The sequence below is a fragment of the Mustelus asterias genome, chromosome 2 (genome assembly GCF_964213995.1).
Source record: "Mustelus asterias chromosome 2, sMusAst1.hap1.1, whole genome shotgun sequence".
NCBI lineage: Eukaryota > Metazoa > Chordata > Chondrichthyes > Carcharhiniformes > Triakidae > Mustelus > Mustelus asterias.
The window spans coordinates 120,113,805-120,139,080 of record NC_135802.1 but is presented as its reverse complement, the minus strand read 5'-3'; the positions used below and the strand labels follow the sequence as shown (position 1 = coordinate 120,139,080).

The window sequence follows — 25,276 nt, the reverse complement described above, 5'->3', positions numbered from 1 at the left end:
CAATTTTCATATCACCTGCAAACTTACTAATCTATTCTCCTATGTTAACGTCTAAATCATTTATATAAACCACAACCAGCAAGGGCCCCAACACAGGACCACACTGGTCACAGTCTTCCAGTCTGCAAAACACCCCTTGAACTCTGGACACCTAGAAACATGAAGCTCTCAAGCAGTTCATCTCCATTGCTGTAGACGGGGCATGTTCCCACATAATCTCCCTGCTCTTAAACTCTATGCCTTGGCTAATAAAGGCAAGTATATCATACGCATCACCCTCTCCTTCCTGCCACTCAGCCAATTCTGGATCCGATTTGCCAAATTTCCTTGTATTCTATGGGCTCTTACCTTCACTATCAGTCTTCCATGTGGGACCTTATCAAAAGCTATGCTGAATCACAGAATAACTACAGTGCAGAAGGAGGCTATTCAGCCCATCGAGTCTACACTGATTCTCAGAGCATCCTACCCTATTCTGTAATCCCACATAGTTACCTCGCTAATCCCCCAATTTACACATCTTGCAACACTGAGGGGCAATTTAGCATGGCCAATCCACCTAACCTGCACATCTTTGGACTATGGGAGGAAACCTGAGCACCTAGAGGAAACCCACGCAGACATGGGGAGAATGTGTAAACTCCACACAGACAGTCACCCAAGGCTGACGTTCAAGAAGAATACATCAAATGCATTGCCCTCATCTACACACCTGATCATCTCTTTGTAATATTCAATCAAGTTGGTCAGACATTTCCTCCCTTTAACTTGGGCAGGACAATGTTAACTGTTCTTGATTAATCGCTCCCTCTCCAAATGAAGATTAATTCTGTTCCTCAGAATTGCATCTAATAGTTTCCCCACCACTGAGGTTAGACTGACTGGCCTGTAATTTTCTAGTTTATCCCTTCCTCACTTTTTGAATAATGGTACCACATTGGCTGCCCTCCAATCCTCTGGCACCTCTCCTGTGTCCATAGAGGAATTGAAAATTATTGCCAGTACCCCTGCTATTTTCTTCCTTGTCTCACTCAACAGCCTGGGATACATTTAATCCGGCCCTGGAGACCTATCTACTTTTAAAACTGCTAGACCACTCAGAACCTCCTCTCTGTCGATGTTAATTTATTTAGCTGTATCACAACACTCTATACCCACATTGTCTCTATCACTAGTGAAAATGACACAAAGTATTCATGTATAATTCCAACTCTGCACACAAATTACCACTGTGGCCCTTAATGGGCCCTACTCTTTCCCTAGTTTTCCTTTTAACGTTATTGTACTTGTAAAACAACTTAGGATTTACCTGCCAGTATCCTTTCATGTCCCTTTTTTGCTCTCCTAATTTCATTTTTAAGTTCCTTCTTGCACATTGTATACTCCTCTCGGGCTTCTGCTATTTTGAGCCCTCAATGTCTGCCATAAGCCTCACTTTTTCTCTTTATCCAATGCTGTACATCACCTGATATCCCTGTGTTCACTAGGTTTGTTAATCCCACCATTTTTCTTTATTGGAACATGTTGGCCTTGTGCTCTTCCTATTACCTTCTTGAATGCTTCCCACTGTTCTGTTTCAGATTTACCTAAAAGTGTCAGTTTCCAGTCCATTCCGGCCAAATCATATCTGATCTTATTAAAATCAGCCGTTCCCCAGTTTAGAACTTTGATTTCATAGAATCATAGAATCCCTACAGTGCAGAAGGAGGCCATTCGGCCCATCGAGTCTGCACCGCGCACAATCCCACCCAGGCCCTATTCCCGTAACCCCACATATTTACCCTGCCAATCCCTTGACACTAGGGTCAATTTATCATGGCCAATCAAACTGACCCACACATCTTTGGACTGTGGGAGGAAACCGGAGCACCCGGAGGAAACCCACACAGACACGCGGAGGAATGTGCAAACACCACACACACAGTGACCCGGGGCCAGAATTGAACCCAGTCCCTGGCGCTGTGAGGCAGCAGTGCTAACCACTGTGCCACCATGCCGCCCCACAGTGGCACAGTGGTTAATACTGCTGGCCTATCCTTGTCCTTTTCCAGAACAATTTTGAATCTAGTGGAGTTATGGTCACTGCCTAGAAAATACTCCCCCACTGATATTAAAATCAAGTCCAGGACTGCCTCCTCTCTAGGGAGACCTTCTACATGCTGGCTTAAAAAGTACTCCTGGATGTAGTTTAAAAATTCCAATCCCTCTAAACCTTTCACACTATGACTAGCCAAGTTAATGTTGGGGAAGTTGAAACCCCACTATCACTACCCTATTTCTTTTACACTTCTCTGAAAGTTGCCTACATATTTGTTCTCCTCAGTGCTGTAATTGATTCCCTGATCAAAATTGCAACACCCCCTCCTCTTTTACCACCTTCCCTGTCTTGACTGAAACTGAAGATCCTATATCCTGAATTATTGAGTTGCCACTTCTGCCCCTCTCTCAACCACATCTCGACAGCAATGACATCATAATCCCCACGTTTTAATTTATGCCCTCAACTCATCTGCCTTGTTCTTCAGATTCCTTGCATTAAAATAACTACCATCCAATCTTGCCAAACTACCTTATGTCTTAACTGGCTTATGATTTCTATGCCTTCCTGACTCACTTGCTGTCTCTTCAAATTTTGGCTATGTGTCTCCCCCTGCTGAACCTTCTCTTAGGATCTAACCCCCTTGCCAAGTTAGTTTAATCCCTTCCCAATAGAACTAGCAAATTTCCTTGCAGGATACTGGTTCCATTTCAGTTTAGGTGCAACCTATCCACCTTGTACAGGTCCCACTGTCTCCAAAAATGTGCCTAATGTCCCAAAAATCTAAAGCTCTCCCTCCTGCACAATCTCTCCATACACACACTCAACTGGAATAACCTTCTATTTCCAAACTCACTAGAACATGGCACCAGAAGTAATCCAGATATTACTACCTTCTGGGGCCTGTTTTCTCAATAGAACTCACGATGTAATTTTCTGTTTTAGTTTAGAATTGCTTGTCTGCAGGAATGGAAATAATTTAAGAACAATGCATTTTCACATTGCAATAAAATTATGAAAATATAGGCACATCTGGCAATTGTTTCTTGACTTTTCTCCATAAAATAAAAGTGATACTAGTAGAACACCCTGTGGAAAAAGACAAGTCAAAATCTCAGTCAAGATGGGGGATTTAAGTTCTGCTCTCCTTGCCGGGAGCCAAATGTCTTTCTGTTGTAGCTGCCATGTCACCTCATATAGTTTAAACTGTAATATAACTCAAGTGAAACAATCTGTTGGTGCTAATGTTTATGTTATGTTAAAATTAAATCTCCTTAATTCCATGACTCCTCCTTACTCGGTGACAATATAAGCAGGTTAGGTTTATTTCTATGCTATTTGGACGTAGAAGGTGCTAGTAGGCCTGTAGAATCATTGGATTGTTTTGATATAACTGAGTAGGTTGCTAGGCAACTTCAAAATCTATAAACTGATGGTCAGGAAAAGATGAACTGATCCATCAAGCCAGCTGACACTCTTAATGGCTGAAGTAAATTAACACTTTCTTCCTCACCTCCCCACCCACTGGTGACTGGGCTATGTAATCTCCTGGAAGGCAAAAGAACAGCAAAAACCCAGGAGCCAATGCTGGAAATTCCTCTGTGATACCCTCAGGAGATCGAATCAAGTCCAGGAGTTAAAAGAAGGCAGCTATGAATCAACCATATTGGTGTGGGGCTTGATTGTCTACGTTTTTCATATGTTTCAAAGCATATTCACCTTCGCAACCAACTGAAACAATGCAACAATGAACATTATAAAAAAGAAAATTGATATAATCGGGTGAGTGGTCAAATGGACCCCATCTTTTCATTTGACCACTGCTGGTTTTCTTTGGCTTTGAAAAAATATACTTGCCAATTAGTTAACTGGTTATGCTCTGTGATCATAAAAAATGTTTTCTTGAGTTTAACAAAGAACAAGGTTAGTTTTAACATAGCTAAAACTATCTAAGTAAAATTTTTAAAACACTGACTTTTGTACACATATGCACACACTCAACTCTTGCTTATAGACCTGAGGGGTCTTTGTAACTCCTTAAGGGTGTTGCCTGTCTTTTACCTGAATCTGATCAAAGTCTGGAGACCAGTTACCTCCCTCTACAGTTCTCACCTGTATGGAATATCGGCTGTCATCTGGAAGCCACTGCTCAGGAATGCACCCTTTACTGCTATAACTTTAAGTGGCTGATAAAGGGGAGGGATGTGGCTACTGGGGTGACCAGAATTGGGGATGAGCTGTGTGGCAGAGGAGTAGGCTGGATGACCCTTTTTGAACTGATGCGTCAGGTGTTGGTTGGCATCCAGCTCATGGCCAACACCATCCAATATCTTAAAATGATGGTGCTTGGCCCCAGTGGATCAAGTGGTCTTGAGGATACTCAGGTGTGTGGCTTCCGTCTGAGCGTATCTCTGACCTTTAAATATAATTCCAGTAACTTTACAGTTATTCAAATGTTCCCAAAATCCAAAGAATGAAGTGTATTAGCAAAAATGTTTTTTTGTCATTTATAAAGGTGTTGTATAGTTTCACGTTGGCCCCAAGCCCTCCTTTGGGCAGCGATACCCCATTCCGAATCACCACACAGAAATGCCCTCCATGTCCATTAGTATGGCACAGAGAGGTTTCCTATATGGGCTGTTGCTGCACACCTTTTACCTCCTTGCCTTTGCATGCCGGCTGGACACGCCCTGGCATGCCTTGTTGCCGTCAGGTGACAGAGGAGCACAGTGGAGAGCTTTCAACGGAGGAGTCCTCCCCCTTAACATCAGGAGATTGGGTGGAGGGTGTCGCATGCAGCGGCCCCATACAACCATAGGTTGCACTGTTCACTGACCCCCACGATACATGTGTCTTTTGTGGCGCTCATGGACCATGTATATGCCAGTTGCGCTAAGTTACACTCCCTTTTTAGTTTTCTGAGAATTATGTTACTTTTATTTTGGTTTCATTTCCGTCCCATGCTCCAGATATTCGGGCACCCAGTGAAGAGGAGGAATGGGGAATGGGGGGCGGGGGGGCACCTCTTTGTAGGCTTGCTCCTGGCCCTAGTCAAGATGGCCATTAATGGTTTAATGGTCCAGGCAGTGTGCAGTCGAGGAGGTCGTCTGTCCCGATTCTCTGCCCCTCTTCAGTGGCTATGTTCACTGTCAGATGTCCTTGGAAAGGGAGCATGTGGTGTTTGCCAGTACTATCTGTGGCCAGTGGGCACCGCAGTGACTGGCGTGTGTCACTGACACCTTTAATCACATTTTGTCTTGATGTTTTAATTTTCCTTTGAGATCATGTTTACTTTGATGCAGTATCACTTTAAGGAACTGCACTGTAGAAGGCCAAACTCATGCTGACAAGGCTGATGACTGGCCCCGGTGTTAGCAACATGGAATCTGAGAGACACAAGAGAACATCTGGCAGAGGTTCATGGATTATGTGCAACCATGCATGGTTGACAAAGGGATCAGCCTAAGCCATGTCTCAGGTGCGTAAGTGCATGGCTTCCTCCGTCAAGAAATTGGGGACTCTCATGTAGATGCAAATCAAGCAAATCACTCAGTGTACGCTGGAGATACCTGCAGAACATTGTTTCGTGAGCTCATAACAGCAGTGGCAAGGCTGGGGGGGGGCGGGGGTGGGAGGTGCGTGAGGTGCCTGGAGTCTCAATCAGATGCTCATCCTTTTCAGTTCCGCAGTCTTTCAACGGAGGAGAGATGACTAGTATGCAGTTGGTTGTTTCGGTATTTTCCTAGTTTTATAAAAGACTTAAAATCTGTGGTAAATCATAGAATCATAGAATCATAGAAACCCTACAGTACAGAAAGAGGCCATTCGGCCCATCGAGTCTGCACCGACCACAATCCCACCCAGACCCTACCTCCATATCCCTACATATTTTACCCACTAATCTACACATCCCAGGACACTAAGGGCAATTTTAGCATGGCCAATCAACCTAACCCGCACATCTTTGGACTGTGGGAGGAAACCGGAGCACCCAGAGGAAACCCACGCAGACACGAGGAGAATGTGCAAACTCCACACAGACAGTGACCCAAGCCGGGAATCGAACCCAGGTCCCTGGAGCTGTGAAGCAGCAGTGCTAACCACTGTGCTACCGTGCCGCCCTTGTTTTGTATATATTGCCAACCTCTTCTATCTGTGCTACAAAAGCCGATAGCTGCTGGTAAGAATGCCATTCAAAAATTGCAGGAGTTAACAATAACAAATCAAAAGTTGAGGTTGCAGGGAAGATGAGTTTAATTGTGCTCTTGCCATCACAAAGAGGCTTGGTTGATAAAACAGTTATGTAATCGTTTTTAGTGATGAATTGAAAGATATGCAAGGGTGGAAATGATTAGAGGCTGAAATAGGCCACATGCCAAAGGCCTGAGGCTCAGTCAGAATTGGACCTCCAAGCTGATCAGCTGTCAAACACCAATCAGGTCTGGCTGTCTCTCCACAGGCAACCCTCAGGTGTGGCCTGGAGGAAAGGGGGAGGAGGGGAAGATCGGAATTGAGGAGAGCAATTAGTGGGGTGATCGGGCTGGGGAATGGAATGATTGGGAAGGGTGTCAGCAGGAAGGGAGCTAAGGTGGGACCAGCAGCATTCTTTGGAATTGCTGAGGAGCAGGAGCAGCAGTGAAATCTGTATAGGGCAAGATAGTGCCAATGCCATTAGAGAGCCATTTTCTGTCAAGACCATGATGTTGGTTAAATGATCCATATAAAGGTCAGGATGCAAGGGTCAAGTTCACAATTGAATGGCCATGCTTTCAGCAAATGTGGTCTGGGCTGGAAATCTGGAAAATCAGTGTAATTTATCCTTATCTTGCATTCTTACAACCATCAAAGGAGTATCATATCACTGAAAAAGTCAGTATAGTTTCCTTTAAAACTGAGCTGAGTAAATGACTTGGAGTCAGAAAGTATGTTTAACATGCAAACATCTTATCTATCCAAATGCCAGAAATAATTAATATTCTGATTGCCTGACCAGTGATAAATAATCCATTTGATTTTCCTAGTCCCACTTCAAAGAACAGCAGGGACATGGGTACCAGTCCAAAACTGTTCCATTTCTGTTTGCCCTTCCGGGGGAGGGGTTTGCTGGAGTTGAACATTGTTTACAACATTTTACTAGATTTCTATGCCCCTGTGGACGAGCAGGAGAACCCTGTTGATATTCAGCTCCTTTATCAAATATAGAATCATAATTTTAAATATACTGAGATTTTGCACTCAAATTCTTTTCAGCCGGGAATGGCAACAAGAGCGCAAAAATCTGAGTCCCAAATTGTGTTTTACACCAGCAAAAGGTCCCATCCTGATTATCACTGTCCTCACCAGTGACATAAGCAGAATCCCGACATTCAATGTCAGAAACTCCATTACGATAAATTTGAATGTAATTATCAGGCCTGTACACCTGATAATGCACCCCGTTCGATTGTCCATTCATGTTGGCATATGGGCACATCAACATGAATTATGACTGGTCTCCCACAGCGTGCACCTGGTGGACTAACCCAGAGGAGCAGCTCAAGTGAGAGCATTGCTCAGGGGGAAGAGGGTCACAGTTCAGACCCACCTCTTCAATTTCCTTTGACTAAGTCCTGAGCAATATTGTGGAGAAAGCTACCATTGGGGCTGACAGTTTCAACACTGCTTTTCCCACCCACTGCAAATAAAAGGGAAAATTCTGCCCATAGTTATAAACATGAATATAGTTATTAGCTTCTGTAATGAAGGGCCCTCTGCTATTGAAGGGCCTGTTCCTGTGCTGTACTTCTTTGCTTAATAGAATTTGAAACGTATTTGAGAATGCCTGGATTTTTGGTTTCCTGCTATTTCATATGCATTACTTCAGACAAGAATTTTTTTAAATTCATTTTACGGAATGTGGGTGTTGCTGGATAGGCCAGCATTTATTGCCCATCCCTAACTGCCCTCCATTTCAGACGGCATTTGAAGGTCAACCACATTGCTGTAGATCTGGAGTCACATGTAGGCCAGACCAGTTAAGGATAGCAGATTTCCTTCCCTAAAGGACATTAGTGAACCAGTTGGGTTTTTACAACATTTGACAATGGTTTCATGGTTTTCATTAGACTATTCCAGATTTTCTATTGAATTCAAATTTCCCCATCTGTCGTGCTGGGATTTGAACCCGGGTCCCCAGATCTGGGTCTCTAGTTTACTAGTCCAATGACAATACCACTACGCCACTGCCTCCTCTAAACGCATGCATAATAGAAGCAATTTAACCTGAATCTTTGTCATATCAAAGACTGGTATTAGTAGGCTGCTGCATCATAGGGAGACCACTACTGTAGTCCCACTAAAATCGTAGCTGGTCAGAATGGAGACTAATTAAAATGTGGAAATCCAAGAGTGCACTGTACATTATGGTGTAATGGATAACTTTTTTGCAAGAGCCAACATACATCAGTCAGATAGCCATACAGCCTTGTTATTGCTGTTTCACACATTGATGTTTAGTGTTGACATTAGAATGTAAATGTATGTCGTATTCAGTTAATTCATAAGGCTGAAACCAGAAGCCTACTCGCATTGAGTTTCACCCCTTGCTCAATCTCCTACCCTGTTAAAAGTAAAAGGAAGTAATTTGTAATCATGCAGCTTTGGAGCTCAATGGGCCATTAAGAAAGTATGCACACTGTTCAGCTGCCCTAATTGACTCCAGTATACACATGATTTTCAATGATAGAAGGAACTGAATTGGCTTTTGCACAATCAGCAGTTGCACGTGACTGACTCTTTTCTACTCTCATGCCATTGGAGTTAGACTCCATATATCTGATTTTTATTAAATATTCTGTGTTGGAATGTAAAAATTGGCAAGGCCAGCATTTGTTGCCCACCTCTAATTGGCGAGCCACTTTCTTGTACTGCTGCAGTCCATCTGGCGCAGTAATGCAGGGAAGGAAGTTCCAGGATTTAGATCCCACGATAGTGGAGGAACGACAATATAGTTCCAAGTCAGTATGGGGTGTGTCTTGGAGGGGAACTTGCAGATGGTGGTGTTTCCATGCATCTACTGCCTTTGTCCTTCTAGGTGGTAGGAGTCAAGTTTGAAAGTTGCTGTCGAAGGAGCCTAGATGAGTTGCTGCAGTGCACCGCATGTATAGTACACACTGCTAGTACACACTGCTGTCCCTGTGCACCAGTGATGGAGAGAGTGCATGTTTAAGTTGATGAATGAGATGTCGATCAAGTGGACTACTTTGTCCTGGATGGTGTTGAGCACATCTTTTTGAGTCTCGTTGGAACCGCATTCATTCAGGCAAGTAGAGAGTATTCTATCACAATCCTGACATGTGCCTTGTTGTCGGGAAGTCAGGGGGCAAATTACTCACTGCAGAATTCCCAGTCTCTGACTTGCTCTTGTTGCCACAATGTTTATGTGGCTGGTTAAATTGCTGTTAAGTGCTGCCACAATGTCAAGGGCAGTCAGTCTCAATGTCCCTCTTGAATTCAGCTCTTTTGTCCATGTTTCGACTAAGGCTGCAATGAGGTCAGCAACTGATGGAACCCAAGCTGAACATCAGTGAGAAAATCATTATTGCTTTGCAAGTGCTGCTTGATAGCATTGTACTTTCCATCATATTACTGATGAGTAGACTGATGGAATGGTAATTGGTCAGATTTCATTTGTCCTGCTTTTTGTAGACAGAACATTACTGGAAAACGTCCCTCATTGTTGAGTAGATGCCAGTGTTGTAGCTATACTGGAACCGCTTGCTTAGGGGCAAGATTAATTCTAGTGCACTCGCCTTTGGTACTATTGCTGGATGTGCTGACAGGGCCCATAGCCTTTGCCTTACCTGTGCCTTCAACCGTTTATTGATATCATGTGGAGTGAATTGACTTAGCTGAAGATTGGCATCTGCGATGCTGGGGATCTCAGGAGGAGACCAAGATGGGTTATTCACTCAGCACTTGTAGCTGAAAATGGTCCCAAATGTCTTTGCTTTGTCTTTTGCACTGATATGCTGTGCTCCCCATCATTGAGGACATGGATATTTATGGAGCCTCTTCTCCAGTTAGTTGATTCATTGTCCACCACCATTTGCAACTGGATGTGGCGGACTGCAGAGTTTAAATCGGATCCATTGGTTGTAGGATCGATTAGCTCTGCTTAGAAATCATAGAAATCATAGAAACCCTACAGTGCAGAAGGAGGCCATTCGGCCCATCGAGTCTGCACCGACCACAATCCCACCCAGGCCCTACCCCCATATCCACCCGCTAATCCCTCTAACCTACGCATCTCAGGACTCTAAGGGGCAATTTTTAGCATGGCCAATCAACCTAACCCGCACATCTTTGGACTGTGGGAGGAAACCGGAGCACCCGGAGGAAACCCACGCAGACACGAGGAGAATGTGCAAACTCCACACAGACAGTGACCCAAGCCGGGAATCGAACCCAGGTCCCTGGAGCTGTGAAGTAGCAGTGCTAACCACTGTGCTACCGTGCCACCCATATTGGTTGTTGTTTCTGCTGTTTGTCATGCAAGTCGTCCTCTGTTGGAGCTTCACCAGGTTGACATCTCATTTTTTTAAGTGTGCCTGATGCTGCAGCTAGCACTCTCCATTAAACCAGGGTTGATCCTTTTGCTTCATGGTAATGCAACAATGAGGAATACCCTGGAAATCCTGCTGTTGCTGCCACACGACACCTCATGGATTTCCAGTTTTGAGTCGTTGGACCTGTTCCAAATCTATCACATTTTCACAATGCAAGTGCCACACAACACGATAGCGAGTATCCTCAATGTCAAGACAGGACTTAATCTCCACAGTAGTCACTCCTACCTATACTGTCAAGGACAGATGCATCTGCAACATGTAGACTAATGAGGACATGGTCTAATTATTTTTAATTGCTGGATTTACGGGATGTGGGCATCATAGGCTAAGCCAGCATTTATTACCCATCCTTAGTTGCCCTTGGGAAGATGGTGGCGAGTTGCCTTCTTGAAACATTGCAGTCTGAGGTGTAGGTTAACCCAGAGTGCTGTTAGGGAAGGAATTCCACTATTATGACCCAGCAACAGTGAAGGAATGGCGATATATTTCCAAGTCAGGATGGTGATTGATTTGGAGGAGAACCTTCAGGTGGTGGTGTTCCTAGGTATCTATTGCTCTTGTCCTTCTAGATGGCAGTGGTCGTGGGCTTGGAAGTTGCTGTCTAAAGAACCTTGGTGAATCCCTGAAATCCATCCTGTAGCTGGTACACACTGCTGCCACTGTTCATTGGTGGTGGAGAGATTGAATGTCTGTGGAAGGGGTAGCAATCAAGCACGCTGCTTTGTCCTGGATGGTGTCAAGCTTCGTTAATGTTTTTGGAGCTGCACTCATCCAGGCAAGTGGAAAGTATTTCATCGCACTCCTGGCTTGCGTCTTGTAAATGGTAGACAAGTTTTGGGGAATCAGAAGGCGAGTTACTCACCACAGGATTCTTAGCCTTTGACCTTATCTTGTAGCCAAAGTATTTATGTGGCTCCTCCAGTTCAGTTTCTGGTCAATGGTAACCACCAGCCCCCCCACTACCCCACCCAGAATGTAAATAGTGGAGGATTCAGGGATTTTCACAGTAACTTCATTGCAGTGTGAATGTAAACCTATTTGTGACTAATAAATAAACTTTTACTTTTGGTAATGCCATCGAATGTCAAGAGACGATGGTTATATTCTTTCTTGATGGAGATGGTCATTGTGTGGCACAAATTTACTTGCCACTTGTCAGCGCAAGTCTGCATATTGTCGAGGTCTTGCTGCATTTTGACTCAAACTGCTTCAGTAACTGAGGAGTCATGAATGGTGCTGACAATTACACTATCAGCAAACATCCCCACTTCTAACTCGTGAAGATCACTGATGAAGCAGTTAAAGATGGGCCTCGGACACTACCCTGAGGAACTCCTGCAGTAATGTCCTGGAGCTGAGATGATTGACCGGAACTATCACAACCATTTTCCTTTGTGTCAGTTATGACTCCAACGAGCAGAGGATTTTTCCTGATTCCCATTGACTCCAGTTTTGCTAGGGCTCCTTGATGCCATTCTCGGTCAAATGATGTCAGGGGCAGTGACTCATCTCACCTCTAGAATTCAGCTCATTTGGCCATCCTCTGGCAGGTTTTCTGACCTGCCATGGCGGGCACCAGCAGAAGCTCCCACTGCAAATTCACACGGCGTGAAACCGATTTCTGGGCCTCCTGCCATTTTCTTCCCTCAGACTCGCCACTGAACCAGCTGGCGGGGGCTTGGGAGAATTCCACCCATTGTAACTACAGCATCCATAACTGGTTATGGGGGGGGGGGGGGGGGGGTCAAAAATCCTCTGCCTTCTCCGTGGGCGTGCAGGAACACACCCTGCTAAATCCAGCAGCTCAGCACAATGCCTCCAAAAACACTCCATGGTGCTTAAATAAAATTTGTAATAGCAGAAGTCAAAAGAACCTCACTATGCAATCTGAATATCCCTTCAAATTGCGTGAGCTGAAGCAGAGGAGGCGGGGGCGAGTGTTCGGCATGCACACGTTCATTTGAAAGTGATTAGCATAGACACACTCAGTGGAGCTGCGTGGTCCAAGTTCTAACAGTGTCCATCATATTAGTTGAGAAACGGTTTTTGACAGCACGATCTGCCAACTTTGACAGTTTCCAGTTCAGGCACAGGATGCCCATGCGGGTGCCCCAACTAGCATGGGGCGCCATGTAAGCCATCTTGGAAATGTTAGCAGCAAAGCATACAGCATTTTCTAAGTTCGAGGTTTCCATAGCATCAGCTCCAGTGATGCTACAGAGCTCAAGTTTGAAGCTCTGTCTCCACACATTGAAATCAGGCTAGTCTAAATCCAGAATCTTAATAGCTGTGAAGGATTAATATTAGATAAATGTTCACACACAGTTCCCCTGTTAACTAAATATAGCTTATTCCTCATTCGCAAATCTAATATATCATGCCTCTTTGTTGGTTCAATTTGTTGCAGAAAACTATCCCAAATACATGGAAGAAATTCATCACTATTCTGACGTGCTATTCAGCTTATCCCAAGCTGCACGAAAATGTTTTTACTATACACTTATCTAATCTCTGCATTTATACAAATCAACTTTCACAGCTGCTACCTGGGGGCTTATAATTTTCCCACCATAATCTTAAATCCTTTTCTATTTACTAATTCTATCCATAAAGTCTCAGTGATTCCTTACTTCTCTTAATATCTATATGCCCAAAGAGATGGTATTGCAATATTAATATTTTTATGGGTTTGCACAAAACATGATTTCAATGGAATGACCCCTAACCTCCTACCCCTTGCATATTGCTGATACACAGATGCTAGTCTGCTATATTTGAATCTACAGCTGCACATAAGAATTCCATCCTGCACTCCCACTCTTGAAATGGAGCAATCTAATGAACTCTCTTTCTTCAATGTGCCAGTTGAGAAATCTGCTAATTGGTCCTCTACTGCTCTCTACCGCAAGCCTCCCTTCACTAATCAATATATGCATTGGGGTTCCTTGAGCTCCACACGCTACAAGATTGGCCTTATCAGCATCTCGTAAATTGAGCCCGAGCCATTTGCTCACATGCAAATTTAATGCTGAAATAGGGCACATCAAAGCTATTCTGCAGCAATACAGCTACCCTGATCAGATTATTGCTTAACTGTGTATTGCGCACACTCATTGCCTAAGGCTCCCGCTTTCATTCCTGAAATGCAACCAGTCTGGCTCAAATTAGCCGAGAAGGATAAGGTATCTCAAAATTTTGAGCAACAGGTAAAAGTAGCCATTTCACATTGCTACTATGCAGTAGCAACACTTCCACTAACAGAATACTGCCATAAAGCTAAAAAAGACATTCTGCCTAAATCATAGATGAGTTATGTGATATTCGAATTTCAGTGTTGGTGTAATGCCAGTTATGTAGGCCATAAGTCCCAATGACTGGTCGGTCATATCAAACACCATACCCCTTCTTCAGTTTTAAGTCTCACAACACCAGGTTAAAGTCCAACAGATGTATTTAGTATCATGAGCTTTCGGAGCGCTGCTCCTTCATCAAGTGAGTGGAGAGTTGGGTTCACAAACAGGGCATATATAGACACAGACTCAATTGCAAGATAATGGTTGGAATGCGAGTCTTTACAGGTAATCAAGTCTTTACAGGTGCAGACAATGCGAGTGGAGAGAGGAATAAGCGCAGGTTAAAGAGGTGTGAATTGTCTCAAGCCAGGACAGTTCGTAAGATTTTGCAGGCCCAGGTAGGGGTATACAGCTAACTTGGAAGCAGAGAATTTTTTTCAGGAAGGTTGACAATGTGTGTGCATTCAAGTTTGCATTTCAGCAATGATCAAATACTGTATTTCATTACAAACCATGCATACCCCCACCATTTGGCCTGATCACAACAGTGGAAGTTGCTGAACACACATACATGACCATAATTGTCTGGTTTCAGGCTGATATATCTTATCTAAATCAATTGAGTGATTAGAAATGTAATCAACTGATTACCCTCTGTCATTGAGCCAAATCGTATGAGCATAATAGTGTTGTGCATGTATCTGATTCCAGCATTCACATCCTGTTCCACATAAAACTGCTGACAGTTCAAAACGCAAAACTCTGGAAAATAACCAACCCATTGATATGCTTTATGTAAAGCCCAGAGCCATAACTTGAAAATAGTCTGATACAAGATGCTAAATATACAACTAACCTGAAACCAGAGCATTTTTTCAGGAAGGTTAACAACGTATGTGCATTCAAGTTTGCATTTCAGCAATGATCAAATTACTGTATTTCATTACAAACCAGTAATCATTTGTTAAAAACCTACAATTGCATTGGCAATGTCCTGAGGAGGCCCTAGCCTGGTGTTGAGCCCAACAAATAACACTGCTTCTTTTTTTTTTAATATTATCACAGCTGCAAGTCATATGTCTGAACTCTGCCTGTGACTTTTCAGACACTAATTGCTGATATCATTCATCCGCTGCTACTATTTCCTTTTTAAGAAGCAGTGGCTCTTTTGATAATGTTGCATGGGTTTAATATTAAAACTATCCTAAATTAAATCTTGTGACTCCTTCCACTGTTTCCTTATTCCATAGAGTTCCTTTGTGCTGCCTGTGTCTGTTCCTATAGGACTGTTTCTTGCAAATTGGCCTCTTGTTGCAATAGTTTGCACTGTGGGTTCCTTGAATGAGTCAATGTTGCAATCAGATTCCAAATGCCATGTTGGAAATTTTGCCTTCAACTATGAAAACATTTATTAGTCAGTACACTGTTGGATCGCATGGCAACAGTCCTTACTCATTTTGATGCTAAAACACAACTACTGGCTACAATCCTCTCTATTTACAGGTTTTTGCCATGTTACTGTCTCATAAGCTAAAAAAAGCTGTTGGCACAAAAATCAAAATTTTCCTGAACTCACTAACACTCTAAGTTAATGCTCAATAATATTTTGATATTATGCTAATCAGAAATCTGTGATGTGCCTCATTATTTTTGACAACTGCCACCTTGCCTAACAAATTGCCCTAATGCAGGTTTTGAGAAGATAAATTTACTTTAAAAGGTTCAATACCAACTAATTCATGAAATTCCATGCCATCACTATCCAGATTTTTAAAAAACATTACATGTCCAACCATCATCTCACCCCTGCAGTGAGTGATATGTGCATCAGGCATGGACTCAAATTTTTTTTAATTTCAAAATTGCAAACGACAGATCCAAAAGTTACAAACTGTGCAAAAAATGAATCATTTTTACCCTACAATACAGTGCTTATTTACAAAACATTACATTCATTACATTTCATTACTTAAAACTATGTACATACGTCAGAGTTCACGGTGTGCCATTATTTTTCAGATTGGCACACAGTTACGCAGGCCGAGGGTATTCTGCAGTTACCCGGCCCTCGGTCTGCCTCGGTTGAGACGCTTTACACGGTGGCCTTTCCCCATTGTGCCTTTGCGGCGGCTGCCCCAAGCTTGAGTGCGTCCCTGAGCACGTAGTCCTGGACCTTGGAATGTGCCAGTCTGCAACACTCGGTCGAGGACAATTCTTTCAGCTGGAAGATCAGCAAGTTTCGGGCGGACCAAAGCGTGTCCTTCACCGAGTTGATGACCCTCCAGCAGTAGTTGATGTTTGTCTCGGTGTGCGTCCCCGGAAACAGCCCGTAGAGCACAGAGTCCTGTGTCACCGAGCTGCACGGGACGAACCGCGACAAATACCACTGCATCTCGTTCCAGACCTTCTTTGCAAAGGCACATTCCACAAGGAGGTGTGCGACCGTCTCATCACCTCCGCAGCCGCTTCAAGGGCAGCGTGCAGTGAGGTTGAGACCTCGAGCGTGCATAAAGGATCTGACGGGGAGTGCCCTTCTCACCACCAGCCAAGCCAGGTCTTGGTGCTTGTTTGTGAGTTCTGGTGATGAGGCATTCTGCCAAATGACATTGACAGTCTGCTCAGGGAACCATCCGACAGGATCCGCCGTCTCCTTTTCTCTCAGGGCCTCAAGGACATTACGTGCTGACCACTGCTTGATAGCCATGTGGTCAAAGGTGTGTTTCCAGAAGAATTTCTCCACGAAGGACAGGTGCTGCGGTACGGTCCAACTACTTGGAGCGTTCCGCGGCAATGTGGCCAGACCCATCCTCCGCAACACTTGGGACAGGTAGAACCTCAAATAATAGTGGCACTTGTTGTTAGTGTACCGAGGATCTACACACAGCTTGATGCAGCCGCACACAAAAGGTGGCCATCAGGAGGCATGGACTCAAATGGCCTAATGGCTTCCTAATGTACAATAATGACAATAACAGTGACCTTAAGATTGTGCCATCTAACAGAGGTGGCCCTCTTTTACGTGCAGATTTACATCACTTGATATTTTCATCCACATGATCAATTAACCCTTGGCTATTATTCAGGAGTCCACATCAATAATGAATGCATTTTAATGCACAACACATCAAGAATACCCCTTTACAATTTAATACCCCTTCAAACGAACATAGAGCATTACAGCGCAGTACAGGCCCTTCGGCCCTCGATGTTGCACCAATCAGTGAAACCAATCTAAAGCTCCTCTAATCTACACTATTCCAATATCATCCATATGTTTATCCAATAACCATTTGAATGCTCTTAATGTTGACGAGTCCACTACTGCTGCAGGCAGGGCATTCCACGCCCTTACTACTCTCTGAGTAAAGAACCTACCTCTAACATCTGTCCTATATCTCTCACCCCTCAATTTAAAGCTATGTCCCCTCATGCTAGCCATCACCATCAGAGGAAAAAGGCTCTCACTATCCACCCTATCTAATCCTCTGATCATCTTGTATGCCTCTATTAAGTCACCTCTTAACCTTCTTCTCTCTAACGAAAACAACCTCAAGTCCCTCAGCCTTTCTTCATACGATCTTCCCACCATTCCAGGCAACATCCCTGGTAAATCTCCTCTGCACCCTTTCCAACACTTCCACATCTTTCCTATAATGCGGCAACCAGAACTGTACGCAATACTCCAAGTGCGGCCGCACCAGAGTTTTGTACAGTTGCAGCATGACCTCATGGCTCCGAAACTCAATCCCTCTACCAATAAAAGCTAACACACCGTATGCCTTCTTAACAACAGAGGAGGATAGCTGTAGATTGTAAGAAGATATCAATGGACTAGTCAGTAGGGCTGAAAGTGGCATATGTAATTCAAGATGTGGAGATGCCGGCGTTGGACTGGGGTAAACACAGTAAGAAGTTTAACAACACCAGGTTAAAGTCCAACAGGTTTATTTGGTAGCAAAAGCCACACAAGCTTTCGGAGCTGCAAGCCCCTTCTTCAGGTGAGTGGGAATTTTGTTCACAAACAGAGCATATAAAGACCCAAACTCAATTTACATGAATAATGGTTGGAATGCGAATATTTACAACTAATCAAGTCTTTAAGAAACAAAACAATATGAGTGGAGAGAGCATCAAGACAGGCTAAAAAGATGTGTATTGTCTCCAGACAAGACAGCCAGTGAAACTCTGAGGGTTACAAATAGTGTGCCATGAACCCAATATCCCAGTTGAGGCCGTCCTCGTGTGTGCGGAGCTTGGCTATCAGTTTCTGCTCAGCGACTCTGCGCCGTCGTGTGTCGCGAAGGCCGCCTTGGAGAACGCTTAGCCGAATATCAGAGGCCGAATGCCCGTGACCGCTGAAGTGCTCCCCAACAGCAAGAGAACAGTCTTGCCTGGTGATTGTCGAGCGGTGTTTATTCATCCGTTGTCGCAGCGTCTGCATAGTTTCCCCAATGTACCATGCCTCGGGACATCCTTTCTTGCAGCGTATCAGGTAGACAACGTTGGCCGAGTTGCAAGAGCATGTACCGTGTACCTGGTGGATGGTGTTCTCACGTGAGATGATGGCATCTGTGTCGATGATCCGGCACGTCTTGCAGAGGTTGCTGTGGCAGGGTTGTGTGGTGTCATGGTCACTGTTCTCCTGAAGGCTGGGTAGTTTGCTGCGGACAATGGTCTGTTTGAGGTTGTGCGGTTGTTTGAAGGCAAGAAGTGGGGGTGTGGGGATGGCCTTGGCGAGATGTTCGTCTTCATCAATGACATGTTGAAGGCTCCAGTGGAGATGCTGTAGCTTCTCCGCTCCGGGGAAGTACTGGACAACGAAGGGTACTCTGTCCACTGTGTCCCGTGTTTGTCTTCTGAGGAGGTCGGTGCGGTTTTTCGCTGTGGCGCGTTGGAACTGTTGATCAATGAGTCGAGCGCCATATCCTGTTCTTATGAGGGCATCTTTCAGCGTCTGGAGGTGTCTGTTGTGATCCTCCTCATCCGAGCAGATCCTGTGTATACGGAGGGCTTGTCCGTAGGGAATGGCTTCTTTAACGTGTTTAGGGTGGAAGCTGGAGAAGTGGAGCATCGTGAGGTTATCCGTGGGCTTGCGGTACAGTGAGGTGCTGAGGTGACCGTCCTTAATGGAGATGCGTGTGTCCAAGAGTGCAACCGATTCCGGAGAGTAGTCTATGGTGAGTCTGATGGTGGGATGGAACTTGCTGATGTCATCATAGAGTTGTTTCAGTGATTGTTCACCATGTCTTGTCTGGAGACAATACACATCTTTTTAGCCTGTCTTGATGCTCTCTCCACTCACATTGTTTTGTTTCTTAAAGACTTGATTAGTTGTAAGCATTCGCATTCCAACCATTATTCATGTAAATTGAGTTTGTGTCTTTATATGCTCTGTTTGTGAACAGAATTCCCACTCACCTGAAGAAGGGGCTTACAGCTCCGAAGGCTTGTGTGGCTTTTGCTACCAAATAAACCTGTTGGACTTTAACCTGGTGTTGTTAAACTTCTTACTATATGTAATTCAACCCAGAGAAATGTGAGGTGATGCACTTGGGGAGCTCAAAGGAATAGACAATAAATGAGAAGATACTGAGGGGTTCAAAGGAAATGAATGTCCAGAAATCCTTGAAGGTAGCAGGACAGGTCGGTAAAGTGGTAAAGAAGGCATCTGGAATCCATTCCTTGATTAGCCAAAGAACAGAATATAAGAGCAGGGAGGTTACACTGCAACCATATAAACCATTAGTTAGGCCACAACTGGAGTAGTGTATGCAATTCTCGTCACCTCATTACAGAAAGGATGCAGTTGCACTAAGGAGGGTATGGAAGAGATTTACCAGGATGTTGCCAAACCTGGAAAGTTACAGCTATGAGAAAAGATTGGATAAGCTGGGGCTGTTCTCCTTGGTACAGAGGAGGTATGGGGAAATTTGATTGAGGTGTACAAAATTGTGAGGGCACTGGACCGGGTGGATGGGAAGGATGGGAGGTCCCAGAAGATTGGAGAATAGCCAATGTTGTTCCTTTGTTTAAGAAGAGTAGCAAGGATAATCCAGGTAATTACAGGCTGGTGAGCCTTACGTCAGTGGTAGGGAAATTATTGGAGAGGATTCTTCGAGACAGGATTTACTCCCACTTGGAAATAGATGGACGTATTAGCAAGAGGCAACATGATTTTGTGAAGGGGAGGTTGTGTCTCACTAACTTGGTTGAATTTTTCAAGGAAGTGACGAAGATGATTGATGAAGTAGGACAGTGGATGTTGTCTACATGGATTTCAGTAAGGCCTTTGACAAAGTCCCTCATGGCAGACTGGTACAGAAGGTGAAATCGCATGGGATCAGAGGTGAGCTCTTGGAGGAAAATGTAACTGGTTTGATTAGTAATTTTGCAGATGACACAAAGGTTGGTGGAATTGCGGATAGTAATGAGGACCGTCAGAGGACACAGCATGATATAAGTCGGTTGGAGACTTGGGCGGAGAGATGGTAGTTGGAGTTTAATGCGAACAAATGTGAGGTAATGCATTTTGGAAGATCTAACACAGATGGGAAATATACAGTAAATGGCAGAACCCTCAAGAGTATTGATAGGCAGAGGGATCTGGGGGTACAGGTACACAGGTCACTGAAAGTGGCAGCGCAGGTGGAGAAGGTAGTCAAGAAGCATATGGCATGAGGCGGCACGGTAGCACAGGGGGCGGCACGGTAGCACAGTGGTTAGCACTGCTGCTTCACAGCTCCAGGGTCCCGGGTTCGATTCCCGGCTCGGGTCACTGTCTGTGTGGAGTTTGCACATTCTCCTCGTGTCTGCGTGGGTTTCCTCCGGGTGCTCCGGTTTCCTCCCACAGTCCAAAGATGTGCGGGTTAGGTTGATTGGCCAGGTTAAAAAGTGTCCCTTAGAGTCCCTGGGATGCGTAGGTTAGAGGGATTAGCGGGTAACATATGTGGGGGGAGGGCCTGGGTGGGATTGTGGTCAGTGCAGACTCGATGGGCCGAATGGCCTCCTTCTGCACTGTAGGGTTTCTATGTTTCTATGCTTGCCTTCATCAGCCGGGCATTGAATTTAAAAATTGGGAAGTCATGGTGCAGCTTTATAGAACCTTAGTTAGGCCGCACTTGGAATATCGTGTTCAATTCTGGTCGCCACACTACCAGAAGGATGTGGAGACTTTGGAGAGGGTACACAAAAGATGTACCAGGATGTTGCCTGGTATGGAGGGCATTAACTATGAGGAGAGGTTGGAGAAACTTGGTTTGTTCTCACTGGAACAACGGAGGTTGAGGGGCGACCTGATAGAAGTTTACAAGATTATGAGAGGCATGGACAGAGTGGATAGTCAGAAGCTTTTTCCCAGGGTGGAAGAGCCAATTACTAGGGGGCATAAGTTTAAGGTGCGAGGGGCAAGGTTTAAAGGAAATGTACGAGGCAAGTTTTTTTTTACAAAGAGGATGGTGAGTGCCTGGAACTCGCAACCTGGGGAGGTAGTGGAAGCAGATACAATAGTGACTATTAACTTGTCAAATACACGAATAGGACGGGAATAGAGGGATATGGTCCCGGGAAGGGTGGGGGTTTTAGTTCAGTTGGGCAGCATGGTCGGTGCAGGCTTGGAGGGCCAAAGGGCCTGTTCTTGTGCTGTAGTTTTCTTTGTTCTTTGACGTATTTACTTTAGCAGAGAGGTCAGTTATTAAGAGGCATCAAGTTAAAGTGATATGGGAGAAAGAATTGAGGGGCCATGAGGAAAGATATTTTCACCCAGAGGGTGGTAGGAGTCTGGAACTCATTGCCTGACTGGGTGGTAAAGGCAGAAACTGTCATCATTGGGGGCAATTCTCTGACTTTGCTGCACCTGGTGCAGATCGTGTGGGCCTAAAAATCAGGTTTGTGGCCACTGCCCAACAGTTTGCGATTGTCCAGGCCCCTTTCCAGTGGCCCAAACCAGAATCTGCCCAGAAAGGGCACAAGGCCGATTTGCATGAGATTGACTGTATTTTAATTTCATTAGCGAGTTCAGCACGCGATCGTCCCCCATCCTGGCATGCTCCCACCTCTCCGGCGGGAGGTCATGCCAGCACAAATCACTATGCTCCCAGAGGAGACCTGGCATGATGGCCAAGGGGCTCAGAGATCATAGAAGCCCCAGGTTGGCCGGGGGCATGGCCGGGCAGTGTTCATCGGACACAAGCAGTGCCAGTTGGGCACCTGGCAGTGTACTAGGAGCAATTCTAAAGTGGTGAAGCCTGGGTGAGGGCAATATGTTGTGAGGCAGGGTGACCCGTGTCGGGGATGTCATGGGTGGGGGAAAATGTCGACAGGATGAGGGTAGGGGGGTCCTGACGTCCATTTGGGGGGGTCTCATAGGAAAACGGTGCCTGAGCGCTCTAAAGCCAGGCCCATTGATATATTTAGGCCCCGTCCCCCACCACTGGTGCGCAACTCAGCACTCTCCAAAAATAGCTAGGTGTGGGACAATTGCAGTGTTGCACACATCTGAGAGACTGGCGCAGGTCGCTCCTGTTTTCTCGCTTTAGCTATTTTTTGGGAGAATTCTGCCCATCATTTAAAAGTTAGCTGGATGTGCACCTGAAGTGCTGTAACCGGCAAGGCTGCGGACTAAATGCTGCAAAGTGGGATTAGGATGGGTGGCTCATTTTATTGGCAGGTGCAGGTAAGTGGCCTCTTTCTGTGCTGTAAACCTTCTATTATTTTAAACAAGAACTTTAATTTAATGTAACAAAACATCCCAAGGTGTTTCAGGTTGCCATTATAAAACAAAATAAGATAGTGCGGGCAGAAGACCAAAAGCTTGTCATGGAGGCAGGATTTAAGGCATGTCTTTTGGGAGGATGTGTGGTGGAGAGGTTAAGGAAGCAAATTCCAGAGCTTTGACAAAATATTGAGTAGCACCTTAGCCGATACGATCTAATGCAGATCAAACTGCCAAGGCACTGATACTGGGACTTTCACTTTTATTTAGGGTGAGATTTAAAGGATGGTGAGAGTTGATACCTAATGCGCAGCTGCCAACTCTCTAACTCTGACTGCCATTTATCACTCACTTGCGGGATGATTGGCAGTGGGCACAACGTCCGCCCGCACTTGGAAGGAAGTCCCACTTGTGAGAGCTATCAGCCAACCTGATTAGACAACAGCTGTTCAACCCAGCCAGGCATGGTGTTGCAGTGGTCAGACGTGGTACTGCAGTGCTCTGCCTGGGACTGAGTCCAAAGACCTCTGAAAAGGTACGTACTAGGGGTCCCGGGGTAGGAGAGTAGGGGACGTCCATGAGAGAGGGCAGCTATTGTTTCATTAGGAAATAGGCCAATGGGGATGTGGTCCCAGACTCCAATGACCCAGCAGAAGCTCCATCTCTGAGCAGGCCATCAGGGTGAGGTGCCTCCCTTCCTGCCCAGATGAGAGAAAAGTGTAAATGTCACTTTCCCACACCACCAATACCTGCTCCTGCCAGCGTAAAAATTGAGGCTGGGATAAGGCCCTTAAGTGATCATAAAGAGTAGCCACTTAAGAGCCTTAAAAGATAAATGGGTGGGTTTCCTGCCCGAGACCCTGCCCACCCAAGTGTGAAATTGCATCTGGGTTTGGGTTGGCAGATTTCTCAGGATAAATACTTCCTGTTGGTTGGGGGGGGAGAGACACATAAAATTCTGCCCACAGGGAATCACGCATGTCCTCTTCCTAATCTTGCTGTCCCTAGCTATTCCTGATTGGTTCAGATAAGTTCTATTTGCTCTATTTTAAAAGTGTGTTCACTGGATTCTTTCTAGAATTCTTAAATTTTTCAGCAATTAGTCCGTTATAAAGTATTCCTTTTCCATATCATAGAACAGTGGGGCAAAGTTAATTAAAATTATGATTTTACTTTTATTTGTCCATGGAAATGGAATGTTGCTGGCAAGACCAGTATTTATTACCATTAGAAGGAGTTACCATCTTAAACTGCTACAGCCCGAGTCTCTTGTTGCACATTACCTGGCATTTGGTTGGTACCAATGTTGCTTGCCACTTATCAGTTCAAACCCAAATATTGACCAGATCTTCCTGCATGCAGACACAAACTGTTTCTGTGTCTACAAAGTTGAGAATGGTACTAACAAGCTGAATATTTCCACTTCTAATCTTATTTTGCGACATTAGTGTAGCAGCTGAAGATCGTTGGGTATCGGAAACGACCCTATTTCCATTTATCAATGCTGTTTTAATAGTATCAAACTACTTCTAGAGATAAATCTAAAACCATTCGATAAACTTTCAGGGAAATTGTCCAGAACCACCAGCACCATATTTTAAAAGGGGCAATGTCTTCATAAAATAGAAAAAAGACAATGAGCACAAGTAGACATTTTGCTGTAATTTAATTCAACACTACATACTTATATACAAATTAATAGTTTACTAAATAAATTTCATGCTTCCCTAATAGCTAGTGTTAAAGGCATCAACCAATGTTGCGTTATAGTACAGAAGATCCCAGATTCCATTCTCAATTTAGCTGATCTCAACAGGAGCAGTAACTGGGCAGCTGAAACTGACCTCAACAGCTCTGATTAAGACAGTCACATCTTCAGTCACCATCTGGTAACCCCTTCCTGAAAATGTTAATGTCAGGTGAGTAACAAACAGGATCCAGCTGTGATGAACTCTAATGTTGAACTTCCTGCTGAAACTCTGTTTTGGCTCACATATGAAAAATGGACACTTGGTTGAGATACTCTTGGAACTTGTCACCATCTGTAGAAGCACAACCTGACATAGGTTAGTGCTCTCAAGATCTGAAGGAAGTAGATTGGTAACAACAAACATGAAGATGTTGCACCTTTATGAAACAAATGAATCTTCACAAAGCAGGACCTCTTTGCTATATTGTGGTTATGGAGGTCACACCGTTGTAGTGTAGACATGAATTGGCTATAATGGCATTAAAATGTTCACTCTGTACACATATTACAGATGTCCTGAATTCTCCAGGCAGAGATGAGAATCTGGGATTGCATGGCAGGAATTTAGAATGCTGGTCAATGTGTGTCATGCATTTTCCATCTATTTAAAATACATGGAGATTTCTACAGGATCTGATGGTCTGTGCAGCCAACATGTACTCTGAAAGAATCATAGAATCCTACAGTGCAGAAGGAGGCCATTCGGCCCATCAAGCCTGCACCGACCACAATCCCGCCCAGGCCAGCTGGTCCCTCTGACATTAAGGGGCAATTTAGCATGGCCAATCAACCTAACCCGCACATCTTTGGACTGTGGGAGGAAACCGGAGCACCCGGAGGAAACCTACGGAGACACGGGGAGAACGTGCAAACTCC

The 25,276-nt window shown here is 44.7% G+C and overlaps 1 protein-coding gene across 5 annotated transcripts in view; it reads right to left on the bottom strand.

The window, feature by feature from the left end:
* The window catches only part of fbxl7 (F-box and leucine-rich repeat protein 7), a 293,470-nt gene that overhangs the window by 149,079 nt on the left and 119,115 nt on the right, over positions 1-25,276 (bottom strand). The window lies entirely within an intron of this gene.